The sequence below is a fragment of the Phyllobates terribilis genome, unplaced genomic scaffold, assembly GCF_046119375.1.
Source record: "Phyllobates terribilis strain yellow unplaced genomic scaffold, ASM4611937v1 Scaffold_2__4_contigs__length_985480577, whole genome shotgun sequence".
NCBI classification, from domain to species: domain Eukaryota; kingdom Metazoa; phylum Chordata; class Amphibia; order Anura; family Dendrobatidae; genus Phyllobates; species Phyllobates terribilis.
Genome location: NW_027362762.1, coordinates 48,841,295 through 48,854,715, shown reverse-complemented (window position 1 = coordinate 48,854,715; position 13,421 = coordinate 48,841,295). Strand labels below are relative to the sequence as shown.

At 45.4% G+C, this 13,421-nt stretch overlaps 1 long non-coding RNA gene across 1 annotated transcript in view; it reads left to right on the top strand.

Moving 5' to 3' along the window:
* LOC141249391 (uncharacterized) overlaps window positions 1-5,615 on the top strand; it is a 94,084-nt gene extending 88,469 nt beyond the window's left edge. Inside the window, exon 3 of the long non-coding RNA XR_012312170.1 lies at window positions 4,680-5,615. This is a non-coding gene — a long non-coding RNA (uncharacterized lncRNA). The remainder of the gene's footprint in view (window positions 1-4,679) is intronic.
* Window positions 5,616-13,421: the final 7,806 nt, after the last annotated feature.

Sequence of the window (13,421 nt, the reverse complement as noted above, 5' to 3'; positions counted from 1 at the left end):
CTAAGGTCCTGCAATGCCTGCACATGAGGAAAGAGACATGGAGAATCAAAAATATTATACTACATTTCTAATTGTAAGTATTTGCTAATATTATTATTATCACACCTACTACATATTGGGATAGGATCTTGGAGATAGGAATAACCCTTTAAGCACTCACTTTTCCGGTTGCCCCGCTTCTCGCTGCCTGCTGTCCAGTCCATGTTGTTTTTACACCATATTTCTGCGGTAATAATCACCTGATAACATAAAATTCTCCAGATCAGGACAAATGTTGCCAAGCCTAAATCTACAGAGATTTTCTTTAACTTCACTACTTTTGAAATTTTTAATAAAACATTTTGATTTGCGTCGTCATTGACCCGTAACTTTTTTTTATTTTTCAGTCGATGGAGCTGTGTGAGGGCCGGTGTTCTGCAGGGCGAGCTGACTTTTTTATTGGTACCATTTTGGAGGACATCTGACTTTTTGACAGCTTTTTATTGCATTTTGTTCGCAATGTAAGGAAAAAAAGAAAATTTCAGGCTTTTACAGAAGCAGCAATACAAATATGCTTCTTATTTATTTTTTTCTTCATTTTTTTTTCCAATTTCTGATCTGAACTTTTATATATTTTTTTATTTTATACTTTTTTAAAAACTTTTTTCTATTTTACTTTTTAGTTCCTTGAACCTATGATCATTCGATTGCTTATACTATATTCTACTGTGTACAATAAAATCACAATCTCCTATGGAGCCCTGCCTGTGCCTGAACTTCACAGGAGAACTATGATGACAGCAAGCCTTCAGCAGGCCCCTAACTCACATGGTAACCCATCAAGTCCCCGCGATCGTGTTGCGGAGGAGCTGATGGAAGATGGTGCATGAGCACACCGGCAAATCATGCCATTTAAATGCCATTGTCATTTATTTACAGCGACATCTAAACAGTTAACAACAGCAGTGTATGGAGCAAACCCGAGACAGGGGTCCACTGGGGGTTTCTCCAGCTTCCCGAGCCTGACTGAAGGGGTTCAAGAGCCAATATTACAGATATACCAGGATAGTTGGAGGCCCTAGAATGAATTTTGGATCAGAGCCCAGAAGCGTCACGTCGCACCTCTGCTCACACTCTCTATATATGTCTCCCAGCTTTAGTGTCATGAATTATGAGAATAAGACGAGTGATATATAATTACTTAAAGCTGTTCTGCGCCTCCAAGAAGGAAGAATATATGAAATTTTAATCTGCTCCTCCTCAAAACGTTTGGCTGCAGCTGCTATATTAATGGAAACCAGCTGTACAATCCGAAAAAATGCTGCGAAAGAGCCAAAAGGATCAGAAACTGAAATGCAAAGAAAAGTACGAGGATTCTTCCTGCAGAAACAGGGGTCATTCTTTATGTCGAGATCACCCCAACTTCTGATGATGATGTAACGAACTCTACCGGTCTGTATGATGGTACAAAGGTCCAGATCAAGTGGCCTTCAAGTGTGGATGAGCTGCGGAAAGTCCATAAATCAGCAAGATCATTAAGAAAAGTATGGAAGGGTTGCTAAGACTCTGCGCCTTGGTTAGTCAGCACCATGTGCAGTATCCAGACATTGTAACACTGCTTTTTTGGGGACATCTTTTTAGTAGCTCAGAAAATTGGGTGGTGAAGGTCCTGAGCCATCCTCCATAAATTCAGTTTAAGACAAAATTCATTTAATTCCATAGAAAAATTTAAGGAAAATCCAAGATGTTGGATAGATCCAAAAGATTCTCATTCATCTTTATCACTTTTTTTTTGCTATCTCGCATGATTGTAGCTAATAAATGACTAGGAAATGGTTTGGTGGAGGCACCTGAATGGTGGAGGTCCTGAAGATATCCTTTTTGCCCTACGGCGCCACTCTAAGATTTTAGCAACTTTTGATCTCTTTGTTGAAAATTGCTATAAAATTGGTTACAATTTTGAAGTGAAAGGTTGAAGTGAAGTCCAAGACTTAGAAAGGAACCTACGGTAATTCATGGACCTCAGAGCAAGTGTAATTGTATATGTACTAAGTTGCTGGTGAGCTGGTTGGGTCAAAGGGTGCCATGGGTTCAGTGCCTAGAGCAATCATTCAGCCTTAGTAGAGTGCTGGAACTCATAAAAGGTTCCTATTAGAGATGAGCGAACCTGAAAACTCGGGGTTCGTACTGGACACTCAGCGTTAGGGGCTAAACTCCGAACAAACACTTCTCCGGAAGTCCGTTTTAATGTTCGGAGTTCCAGGGGAAGTCCGGGAGGAAAGAGAGAGAGAATTTTCCAGTTACAAAGTTCATGTTCTCATTGTTTTCAATGGAGTTCGGGTTTAAAGTTTTTGTAAAGTTCTGGTACCCAAACCGAACTTTGAACTAAAGTTCCAGTTCGCTACCAGAACCCGAACTTCCACGGGTCCGCTCATCCCTAGTTCCTATTTTCCGCCAATAGAGGTCAGGTACATGCAGATGGAGCAGACGGGCAAAAGGAGGAGAAACATTGCAAACCAACGTGTCTGCATTATAGCTAGCTAGCAAGTAGGGGTGAGTATGGTGCAGAACCCCAGGGCTACAGGGAAGTAGAGGAGACCAGCCCACCTAAAAAAGATTCAAGTCCAAGACTTAGGATGAAACCTAATGGATGTTCTATTTTAAATTACTTTGAAGAAGAGAGATGGTGGTAGAGGCACCTAAATGGTGTCTTAGAACAGTTTCAACTTTCCCTACTTTTGTTGAACACTGTGACAAAAATTGCTACAAAGTTGGAAAGTTCAAGACCTCGGATGGAAACCGAAGGAACTGTCTGATCTCTTTCAAGTCATCTCACGTTAAACAAATTCCCTGATATAAATCTGAATGGATGGAAATTTGATGGCAATGGATACAAAATTGAAATTCAGCTAAGAGACGATTATCCTCGGTCGTTCATTTCACTCAGTGTCAGAATTAAACAAAAAATGCGGTGCGGAAAAAATGGAAGACATAACCTGGTGATGGATTATATGTTCTTTATGTTTCTTTCTATAGAGCCTTCTAAATGAAGAAGATAATTATGTATAAACGTCTACTACACGAGGAAAGAAAGGGAGAGTGACTTAACCCCTTCTCGCTCTGCACTGGGGGGGCAGTCCTGGGGCGCTTAATGAGTAAAGAATATTTTTTCTTAAATTATATTTAGCATCTATCCATATTATAGGTTATAGATGTACGATATGTCGGGGGTCTATTTGCTGGGACCCCCACCGATCAATAGAATGTCCATGGGGTGGTAGTGTATATAACCATCCTGACATTCACGTCTATGCGAGCGGTTGAACACAAGCACATTACCACCATATTCACACAGGGGACCTCTGCTTTGGGGATGGGTGATTAGACCCCCAGTGATCATTTAATTTCCTGTAGATGACCACTGGATGATGTTTTATTGCTTCCTAAATGCAAAGTGAAGCAACTTTCTAAATTTTAAATGTCTGCTTTATCTCTGCTCCTTCTTTCAGTGCTAGATACCAGCAGAAAGGAGAAGTGGGTCATACACAGCAAATCAGCATGTAGAGAGGAGGGAAAGCATCTAGAGTCTCAGAACATGCAGATCACAGGGTCTGTAGAAAGGGAGGAGAGCATCTAAGGTGGAAAAATTAAGCTGTGCTCATACATGAGAGCTTGAAATAGTAGCAGCATCCAGGACTCAAAGACCTCCCATTTAGCAGGTATTACTGGGAAAGATGCCCCCATAAAAGTAAAGAAATCAAAACTACAAGATGTTAACAAACTACATATTGGATGTATGATATGGATCTGAAAATGAATTATCGAGTATTAGTGCAAATTTTATTTACAGTAGCCACTAACATGTAAAAATATTTTTTTCCAATTTTAAAGGTGTCCAAAGATTTAAGCATTGGGTCATTACAGGTTTTCAAGTTTTTGGCGTAACCAAGAACATTCCCATTAATTTGTAAATAGTGAAAAGCAGAAAAATAAAGTGAAATGGAAAGTTGGAGAACTTTAGTGTTCAGTGTTAAGAGTTTAAAGATATAGCAATTTGCAATATATTTTCTTATTTCGTGCCACAAGAACTCTGCTTGCTGTCATTGAATTACAACCTTTATCGATCCTGATCATGTGATGGATACACTCGTTACAGTGGATTTATCAGTGTCTTGTAGTGAGACGAGCACCTGTGCGCAGATTTATATCCTCTGAATGCAGACAATGACATTTCCTGCTGAATGACAGCAAGCAGAGATCTTGAAATCACAAATGAATTGCTACAGAAAATATATTGGAACCTGGTATAACTTTTCATCGGATGACCCTTATCTTGGGGATCTGTAATATCCCTTTAAGGCGAGTCGCATTTTACGACCTGGACTGACTGGGTAAACCAGGTATTTTCTGTGTAACCGGCTTTGTGGTCTCGGATGACAGCAGCGAGGATGAAAATGATTAAGAAGGAATTAAGGTAATGGGATTTTTATAAAGAACCCGGATTGTGGCATTTAATGACAGCGCTGACAGAAGGGAATAAGAACTTCCGTAAGGACCGAGAAACTCCTACCACTGAATCTCGCAGTTGGCAGCGGACGGCGCCCTTTATTGCTGGCCACTTGATAGTTAGGGGATTAATTGAATTAAAAGAAATGTTTTTCTTTTACTTACAAGGATCTTGTTTTCATCTACTTTCCCAGGAATATAATGACGGTGAACATAATGGACTGGCATAATGAACTAGACGGAGCTTAAGGCTTAGGAATGTAAATCATGGTGGATATGAAAGTAATAGGTGGTAATGCATAACCCATGGGAAAAGAAGAAATATGCAATTCACTCAAGACTCCTCTAGATGGCGCCACTCTGCTCAGATACAACAATATGTATTAAGTACTAAACAATCTAAACTGGGTAAATGTTATGAATGTAACACATAATCACGTTAATGGAAAAAGGAAGGACCTACTACAGGGAGATGTTACACACACACCCAACTGGTCCCTGTACAGACTAGAAATGCCACACAACTAAAAACACCACCCATGACCTGGCTTCCTAAAAGGCCATCAAGGGTTTTCTCGTACTCCCTGAGGAACCCGAGGGGAGGCCGAAACACACTGCCAACAAGAGGAGAGGATAGTGTGCAGGAAGATATGAAATCTCAAGGTGAGAAAATTAAAACATGTTCATAAAGAGGAGTAGAGAGCAAAAGTTAAGGGCGGCCAAAAGTAAACAGAACAAGTATAACCTCCCAGGAACCTAAAGAGGTTAAATGAAGAGGAACTGCAAAAAAAACAAAAAAAAACCAGACTCACTGCAGGAACTCAACTGCTGTTTACCATGCAACGTAAATTCCTTACCTGAAGGTCTGGAACTCCTAAACCCAAGTCCATCTAGAGGTATAACCAGCAAGGAAGTGCAGTGAAGGGTGAACATACAAAACCCTACCCCGAATGTGATAGGGAAAAACAAAACAGGAAAATAGAAAACACCTGGAGAGGAACAAGCCAGGAAGAGGGAACAAAGACAATTGGAACCATCAGGAAAGAAAAGGTAATAGCTCAGCAGACAGAGGAATCACGCAGCAACAAGTCAGGGGATCGAATCCCCGAACTGAGCCATGACAAAGGATAGCACAAAGACTGAATATACGCAGGTATGAAGTCTGGGAGGTGCAACTTCAGCCAATAGCTGCAGAGCAGGAAGCGATGGTTTTGTCCGCTTCCCCTCCGCAGCTCAGAAACCATTTTGTTATTTCCTGTGGTGGTGCTCCTTGAAACTGGACTTTTCATTTTAGTTTTTGTTTTTTGAGGAATCTTGTAAATAAAGTCCATTATTTTATTGCAGCAACATCAAAGATCCAATGATTCTTTAATCCTGCGTCCTTATCCCATGGACCGTTCCTAGAAACTGAGAACAATATTTCTCTTATCTGTTACATCTGCAACTGATTCGATAACCAGGAAGACCGGAGGCTCAGAGACGTCAGAGCTTTGATGTGCAGGACTCTTGTTTTCAAAAGAAATTCCTTCTAAAGTCGGATTCAAGAGCTGAGTCATTCACACGGGGCGTTCCTGCTCGGTGCGGGGCCGAGGCATTTTAGGCTTATAGAAGGAAATGATTCTGAAAGTGAACGTCCGCATTTAAATGCAATTGTGATTTTTGTAATGTTATTGGGTTCAAATGTTTACACTGGTAGTAATTTTACTAAAATAATTCTCAATGCTTTGCTCCTGCTGACCGCTTCCCATAGCTCTGCGGACTGTTTCCCACAACTCAGCTCCTACTTACTAATTTCCATAGCTCAGCTTCTGCTGACCGCTTCCCATATCTCAGCTTCTGCTGACTGCTTCCCATATCTCAGCTTCTGCTGACTGCTTCCCATATCTCAGCTTCTGCTGACTGCTTCCTATAGCTCAGCTTCTGCTGACTGCTTCCTATAGCTCAGCTTCTGCGGACTGCTTCCTATAGCTCAGCTTCTGCTGACTGCTTCCCATAGCTCAGCTTCTGCTGACTGCTTTCTATAGCTAAGCTTCTGCTGACTGCTTCCCATATCTCAGCTTCTGCTGACTGCTTCCCATATCTCAGCTTCTGCTGACTGCTTCCTATAGCTCAGCTTCTGCTGACTGCTTCCTATAGCTCAGCTTCTGCTGACTGCTTCCCATATCTCAGCTTCTGCTGACTGCTTCCCATATCTCAGCTTCTGCTGACTGCTTCCCATATCTCAGCTTCTGCTGACTGCTTCCTATAGCTCAGCTTCTGCTGACCGCTTCCCACAGCTCCGCTGACTGTTTCCCACGACTCAGCTCCTACTTACTACTTTCCATAGCTCAGATTCTGCTGACTGCTTCCCATAGCTCAGCTTCTGCTGACTGCTTCCCATTTCTCAGCTTCTGCTGACTGCTTCCCATAGCTCAGCTTCTGCTAACTGCTTCCCATAGCTCAGCTTCTGCTGACTGTTTCCTATAGCTCAGCTTCTACTGACTGCTTCCGATGTCTCAGCTTCTGCTGACTGCTTCCCAGAGCTCAGCTTCTGCTGACTGCTTTCCATGTCTCAGCTTCTGCTGACTGCTTCCCATAGCTCAGCTTCTGCTGACTGCTTTCTATAGCTCAGATTCTGCTGACTGCTTCCTATAGCTCAGATTCTGCTGACTGCTTCCCATAGCTCAGCTTCTGCTGACTGCTTCCCATAGCTCAGCTTCTGCTGACTGCTTCCTATAGCTCAGCTTCTGCTGACTGCTTCCCATATCTCAGCTTCTGCTGACTGCTTCCCATAGCTTAGCTTCTGCTGACTGCTTCCCATAGCTCAGCTTCTACTGACTGCTTCCCATAGCTCAGCTTCTGCTGACTGCTTACCATAGCTCAGCTTCTGCTGACTGCTTCCCATAGCTCAGCTTCTGCTGACTGCTTTCTATAGCTCAGCTTCTGCTGACTGTTTCCTATAGCTCAGCTTCTACTGACTGCTTCCCATGTCTCAGCTTCTGCTGACTGCTTCCCATAGCTCAGCTTCTGCTGACTGCTTTCTATAGCTCAGCTTCTGCTGACTGCTTCCTATAGCTCACCTTCTGCTGACTGCTTTCTATAGCTCAGCTTCTGCTGACTGCTTCCTATAGCTCAGCTTCTGCTGACTGCTTCCCATAGCTCAGCTTCTGCTGACTGCTTTCTATAGCTCAGCTTCTGCAGACTGCTTCCTATAGCTCACCTTCTGCTGACTGCTTTCTATAGCTCAGCTTCTGCTGACTGCTTCCCATAGCTTACCTTCTGCTGACTGCTTTCTATAGCTCAGCTTCTGCTGACTGCTTCCTATAGCTCTGATTCTGCTGACTGCTTCCCATAGCTCAGCTTCTGCTGACTGCTTCCCATAGCTCAGCTTCTGCTGACTGCTTCCTATAGCTCAGCTTCTGCTGACTGCTTCCCATAGCTAAGCTTCTGCTGACTGCTTTCTATAGGTCAGCTTCTGCTGACTGTTTACTATAGCTCAGCTTCTACTGACTGCTTCCCATAGCTCAGCTTCTGCTGACTGCTTCCCATAGCTAAGCTTCTGCTGACTGCTTTCTATAGCTCAGCTTCTGCTGACTGTTTCTTATAGCTCAGCTTCTACTGACTGCTTCCCATGTCTCAGCTTCTGCTGACTGCTTCCCATAGCTCAGCTTCTGCTGACTGCTTCCCATAGCTCAGCTTCTGCTGTTTCCTATAGCTCAGCTTCTACTGACTGTTTCCTATAGCTCAGCTTCTACTGACTGCTTCCCATGTCTCAGCTTCTGCTGACTGCTTCCCATAGCTCAGCTTCTGCTGACTGCTTCCCATAGCTCAGCTTCTGCTGTTTCCTATAGCTCAGCTTCTACTGACTGTTTCCTATAGCTCAGCTTCTACTGACTGCTTCCCATGTCTCAGCTTCTGCTGACTGCTTCCCATAGCTCAGCTTCTGCTGACTGCTTCCCATAGCTCAGCTTCTGCTGACTGCTTTCTATAGCTCAGCTTCTGCTGACTGCTTCCTATAGCTCACATTCTGCTGACTGGTTTCTATAGCTCAGCTTCTGCTGACTGCTTCCTATAGCTCAGCTTCTGCTGACTGCTTCCCATAGCTCAGCTTCTGCTGAATGCTTTCTATAGCTCAGCTTCTGCTGACTGCTTCCTATAGCTCACCTTCTGCTGACTGGTTTCTATAGCTCAGCTTCTGCTGACTGCTTCCTATAGCTCAGCTTCTGCTGACTGCTTCCCATAGCTCAGCTTCTGCTGAATGCTTTCTATAGCTCAGCTTCTGCTGACTGCTTCCTATAGCTCACCTTCTGCTGACTGCTTTCTATAGCTCAGCTTCTGCTGACTGCTTCCCATAGCTTACCTTCTGCTGACTGCTTTCTATAGCTCAGCTTCTGCTGACTGCTTCCTATAGCTCAGATTCTGCTGACTGCTTCCCATAGCTCAGCTTCTCCTGACTGCTTCCCATAGCTCAGCTTTTGCTGACTGCTTCCTATAGCTCAGCTTCTGCTGACTGCTTCCCATAGCTAAGCTTCTGCTGACTGCTTTCTATAGCTCAGCTTCTGCTGACTGTTTACTATAGCTCAGCTTCTACTGACTGCTTCCCATAGTTCAGCTTCTGCTGACTGCTTCCCATAGCTAGGCTTCTGCTGACTGCTTCCCATAGCTAAGCTTCTGCTGACTGCTTTCTATAGCTCAGCTTCTGCTGACTGTTTCTTATAGCTCAGCTTCTACTGACTGCTTCCCATGTCTCAGCTTCTGCTGACTGCTTCCCATAGCTCAGCTTCTGCTTATTGCTTCCCATAGCTCAGCTTCTGCTGTTTCCTATAGCTCAGCTTCTACTGACTGCTTCCCATGACTCAGCTTCTGCTGACTGCTTCCCATAGCTCAGCTTCTGCTAACTGATTTCAAGAGCTCAGCTTCTGCTGACTGCTTCCTATAGCTCAGCTTCTACTGACTGCTTCCCATTGCTCAGCTTCTGCTGACTGCTTCCTATAGCTCAGCTTCTGCTGACAGCTTCCCATAGCTCAGCTTCTGCTGACTGCTTTCTATAGCTCAGCTTATGCTGACTGCTTCCCATAGCTCAGCTTCTGCTTACTGCTTCCTATAGCTCAGCTTCTGCTGACTGCCTCCCATAGCTCAGCTTCTGCTGACTGCTTCCTATAGCTCAGCTTCTGCTGACTGCTTCCCATAGCTCAGCTTCTGCTGACTGCTTCCCATAGCTCAGCTTCTGCTGACTGCTTCCTATAGCTCAGCTTCTGATGACTGCTTCCTATAGCTCAGCTTCTGATGACTGATTCCCATAGCTCAGCTTCTGCTCTCTGTTTCCCATAGCTCAGCTTCTGATGACTGCTTCCCATAGCTCAGCTTCGGCTGACTGCTTCCTATAGCTCAGCTTCTGATGACTGCTTCCCATAACTCAGCTTCTGCTGACTGCTTCGATAGCTCAGCTTCTGCTGACTGCTTCCCATAGCTGAGCTTCTGCTGACTGCTTTCCATAGCTCAGATTCTGCTGACTGCTTCCTATAGCTCAGCTTCTCCTGACTGCTTTCCATAGCTCAGATTCTGCCGACTGCTTCCCATAGCTCAGCTTCAGCTGACTGCTTCCCATATCTCAGCTTCTGCTGACTGCTTCCAATAGCTCAGCATCTGCTGACTGCTTTCCATAGCTCAGATGCTGCTGACTGCTTCCTATAGCTCAGCTTCTCCTGATTGCTTTCCATAGCTCAGATTCTGCTGACTGCTTCCCATAGCTCAGCTTCTGCTGACTGCTTCCCTTATCTCCGCTTCTTCTGACTGCTTTCCTTAGCTCAGATTCTGCTGACTGCTTCCTATAGCTCGGGTTCTGGAGACTGCTTCCCATAGCTCAGCTTCTGCTGACTGCTTCCTAAAGCTCAGCTTCTGCTGACTGCTTCCCATAGCTCAGCTTCTGCTGACTGCTTCCCATAGCTCAGCTTCTGCTGACTGCTTTCTATAGCTCAGCTTCTGCTGACTGCTTCCTATAGCTCAGATTCTACTGACTGCTTCCCATAGCTCAGCTTCTGCTAACTGCTTCCTATAGCTCAGCTTCTGCTGACTGCTTCTCATAGCTCAGCTTCTAGTGACTGCTTACTATAGCTCAGCTTCTGCTGACTGCTTCCCATAGCTCAGCTTCTGCTGACTGCTTCCCATAGTTCAGCTTCTGCTGACTGCTTCCTATAGCTCACCTTCTGCTGACTGCTTTCTATAGCTCAGCTTCTGCTGACTGCTTCCTATAGCTCAGATTCTGCTGACTGCTTCCCATAGCTCAGCTTCTGCTGACTGCTTCCCATAGCTCAGCTTCTGCTGACTGCTTCCTATAGCTCAGCTTCTGCTGACTGCTTCCCATAGCTAAGCTTCTGCTGACTGCTTTCTATAGCTCAGCTTCTGCTGACTGTTTACTATAGCTCAGCTTCTACTGACTGCTTCCCATAGCTCAGCTTCTGCTGACTGCTTCCCATAGCTAGGCTTCTGCTGACTGCTTCCCATAGCTAAGCTTCTGCTGACTGCTTTCTATAGCTCAGCTTCTGCTGACTGTTTCCTATAGCTCAGCTTCTACTGACTGCTTCCCATGTCTCAGCTTCTGCTGACTGCTTCCCATAGCTCAGCTTCTGCTGACTGCTTCCCATAGCTCAGCTTCTGCTGTTTCCTATAGCTCACCTTCTACTGACTGCTTCCCATGTCTCAGCTTCTGCTGACTGCTTCCCATAGCTCAGCTTCTGCTGACTGCTTTCAAGAGCTCAGCTTCTGCTGACTGCTTCCTATAGCTCAGCTTCTGCTGACTGCTTCCCATTGCTCAGTTCTGCTAACTGCTTCCTATAGCTCAACTTCTGCTGACAGCTTCCCATAGCTCAGCTTCTGCTGACTGCTTTCCATAGCTCAGCTTCTACTGACTGCTTCCCATAGCTCAGCTTCTGCTGACTGCTTCCCATAGCTCAGCTTCTGCTGACTGCCTCCCATAGCTAAGCTTCTGCTGACTGCTTCCTATAGCTCAGCTTCTGCTGACTGCTTCCCATAGCTCAGCTTCTGCTGACTGCTTCCCATAGCTCAGCTTCTGCTGACTGCTAACTATAGCTCAGCTTCTGATGACTGATTCCCATAGCTCAGCTTCTGCTCTCTGTTTCCCATAGCTCAGCTTCTGATGACTTCTTCCCATAGCTGAGCTTCGGTTGACTGCTTGCTATAGCTCAGCTTCTGATGACTGCTTCCCATAACTCAGCGATTGCTGACTGCTTCGATAGCTCAGCTTCTGCTGACTGCTTCCCATAGCTCAGCTTCTGCTGACTGCTTTCCATAGCTCAGATTCTGCTGACTGCTTCCTATAACTCAGTTTCTCCTGAATGCTTTCCATAGCTCAGATTCTGCTGACTGCTTCCCATAGCTCAGCTTCAGCTGACTGCTTCCCATATCTCAGCTTCTGCTGACTGCTTACTATAGCTCAGCATCTGCTGACTGCTTTCCATAGCTCAGATGCTGCTGACTGCTTCCTATAGCTCAGCTTCTCCTGATTGCTTTCCATAGCTCAGATTCTGCTGACTGCTTTCCATAGCTCAGCTTCTGCTGACTGCTTCTCTTATCTCCGCTTCTGCTGACTGCTTTCCTTAGCTCAGATTCTGCTGACTGCTTCCTATAGCTCGGGTTCTGGAGACTGCTTCCCATAGCTCAGCTTCTGCTGACTGCTTCCTAAAGCTCAGCTTCTGCTGACTGCTTCCCATAGCTCAGCTTCTGCTGACTGCTTCCCAAAGCTCAGCTTCTGCTGACTGCTTTCTATAGCTCAGCTTCTGCTGACTGCTTCCTATAGCTCAGCTTCTGCTGACTGCTTCCCATAGCTCAGCTTCTGCTGACTGCTTCCTATAGCTCAGCTTCTGCTGACTGCTTCCCATAGCTCAGCTTCCAGTGACTGCTTCCTATAGCTCAGCTTCTGCTGACTGCTTCCCATAGCTCAGCTTCTGCTGACTGCTTCCCATAGCTCAGCTTCTGCTGACTGCTTCCTATAGCTCAGCTTCTGATGACTGCTTCCCATAGCTCAGCTTCTGATGACTGATTCCCATAGCTCAGCTTCTGCTCTCTGTTTCCCATAGCTCAGCTTCTGCTGACTGCTTCCCATAGCTCAGCTTCGGCTGACTGCTTCCTATAGCTCAGCTTCTGATGGCTGCTTCCCATAACTCAGCTTCTGCTGACTGCTTCGATAGCTCAGCTTCTGCTGACTGATTCCCATAGCTCAGCTTCTGCTGACTGCTTTCCATAGCTCAGATTCTGCTGACTGCTTCCTATAGCTCAGCTTCTCCTGACTGCTTTTCATAGCTCAGATTCTGCTGACTGCTTCCCATAGCTCAGCTTCTGCTGACTGCTTCCTATAGCTCAGCTTCTGCTGACTGCTTCCCATATCTCAGCTTCTGCTGACAGCTTCCCATAGCTTAGCTTCTGCTGACTGCTTCCCATAGCTCAGCTTCTACTGACTGCTTCCCATAGCTCAGCTTCTGCTGACTGCTTACCATAGCTCAGCTTCTGCTGACTGCTTCCCATAGCTCAGCTTCTGCTGGCTGCTTTCTATAGCTCAGCTTCTGCTGACTGTTTCCTATAGCTCAGCTTCTACTGACTGCTTCCCATGTCTCAGCTTCTGCTGACTGCTTCCCATAGCTCAGCTTCTGCTGACTGCTTCTCATAGCTCAGCTTCTGCTGACTGCTTTCTATAGCTCAGCTTCTGCTGACTGCTTCCTATAGCTCACCTTCTGCTGACTGCTTTCTATAGCTCAGCTTCTGCTGACTGCTTCCTATAGCTCAGCTTCTGCTGACTGCTTCCCATAGCTCAGCTTCTGCTGACTGCTTTCTATAGCTCAGCTTCTGCTGACTGATTCCTATAGCTCACCTTCTGCTGACTGCTTTCTATAGCTCAGCTTCTGCTGACTGCTTCCCATAGCTTACCTTCTGCTGACTGCTTT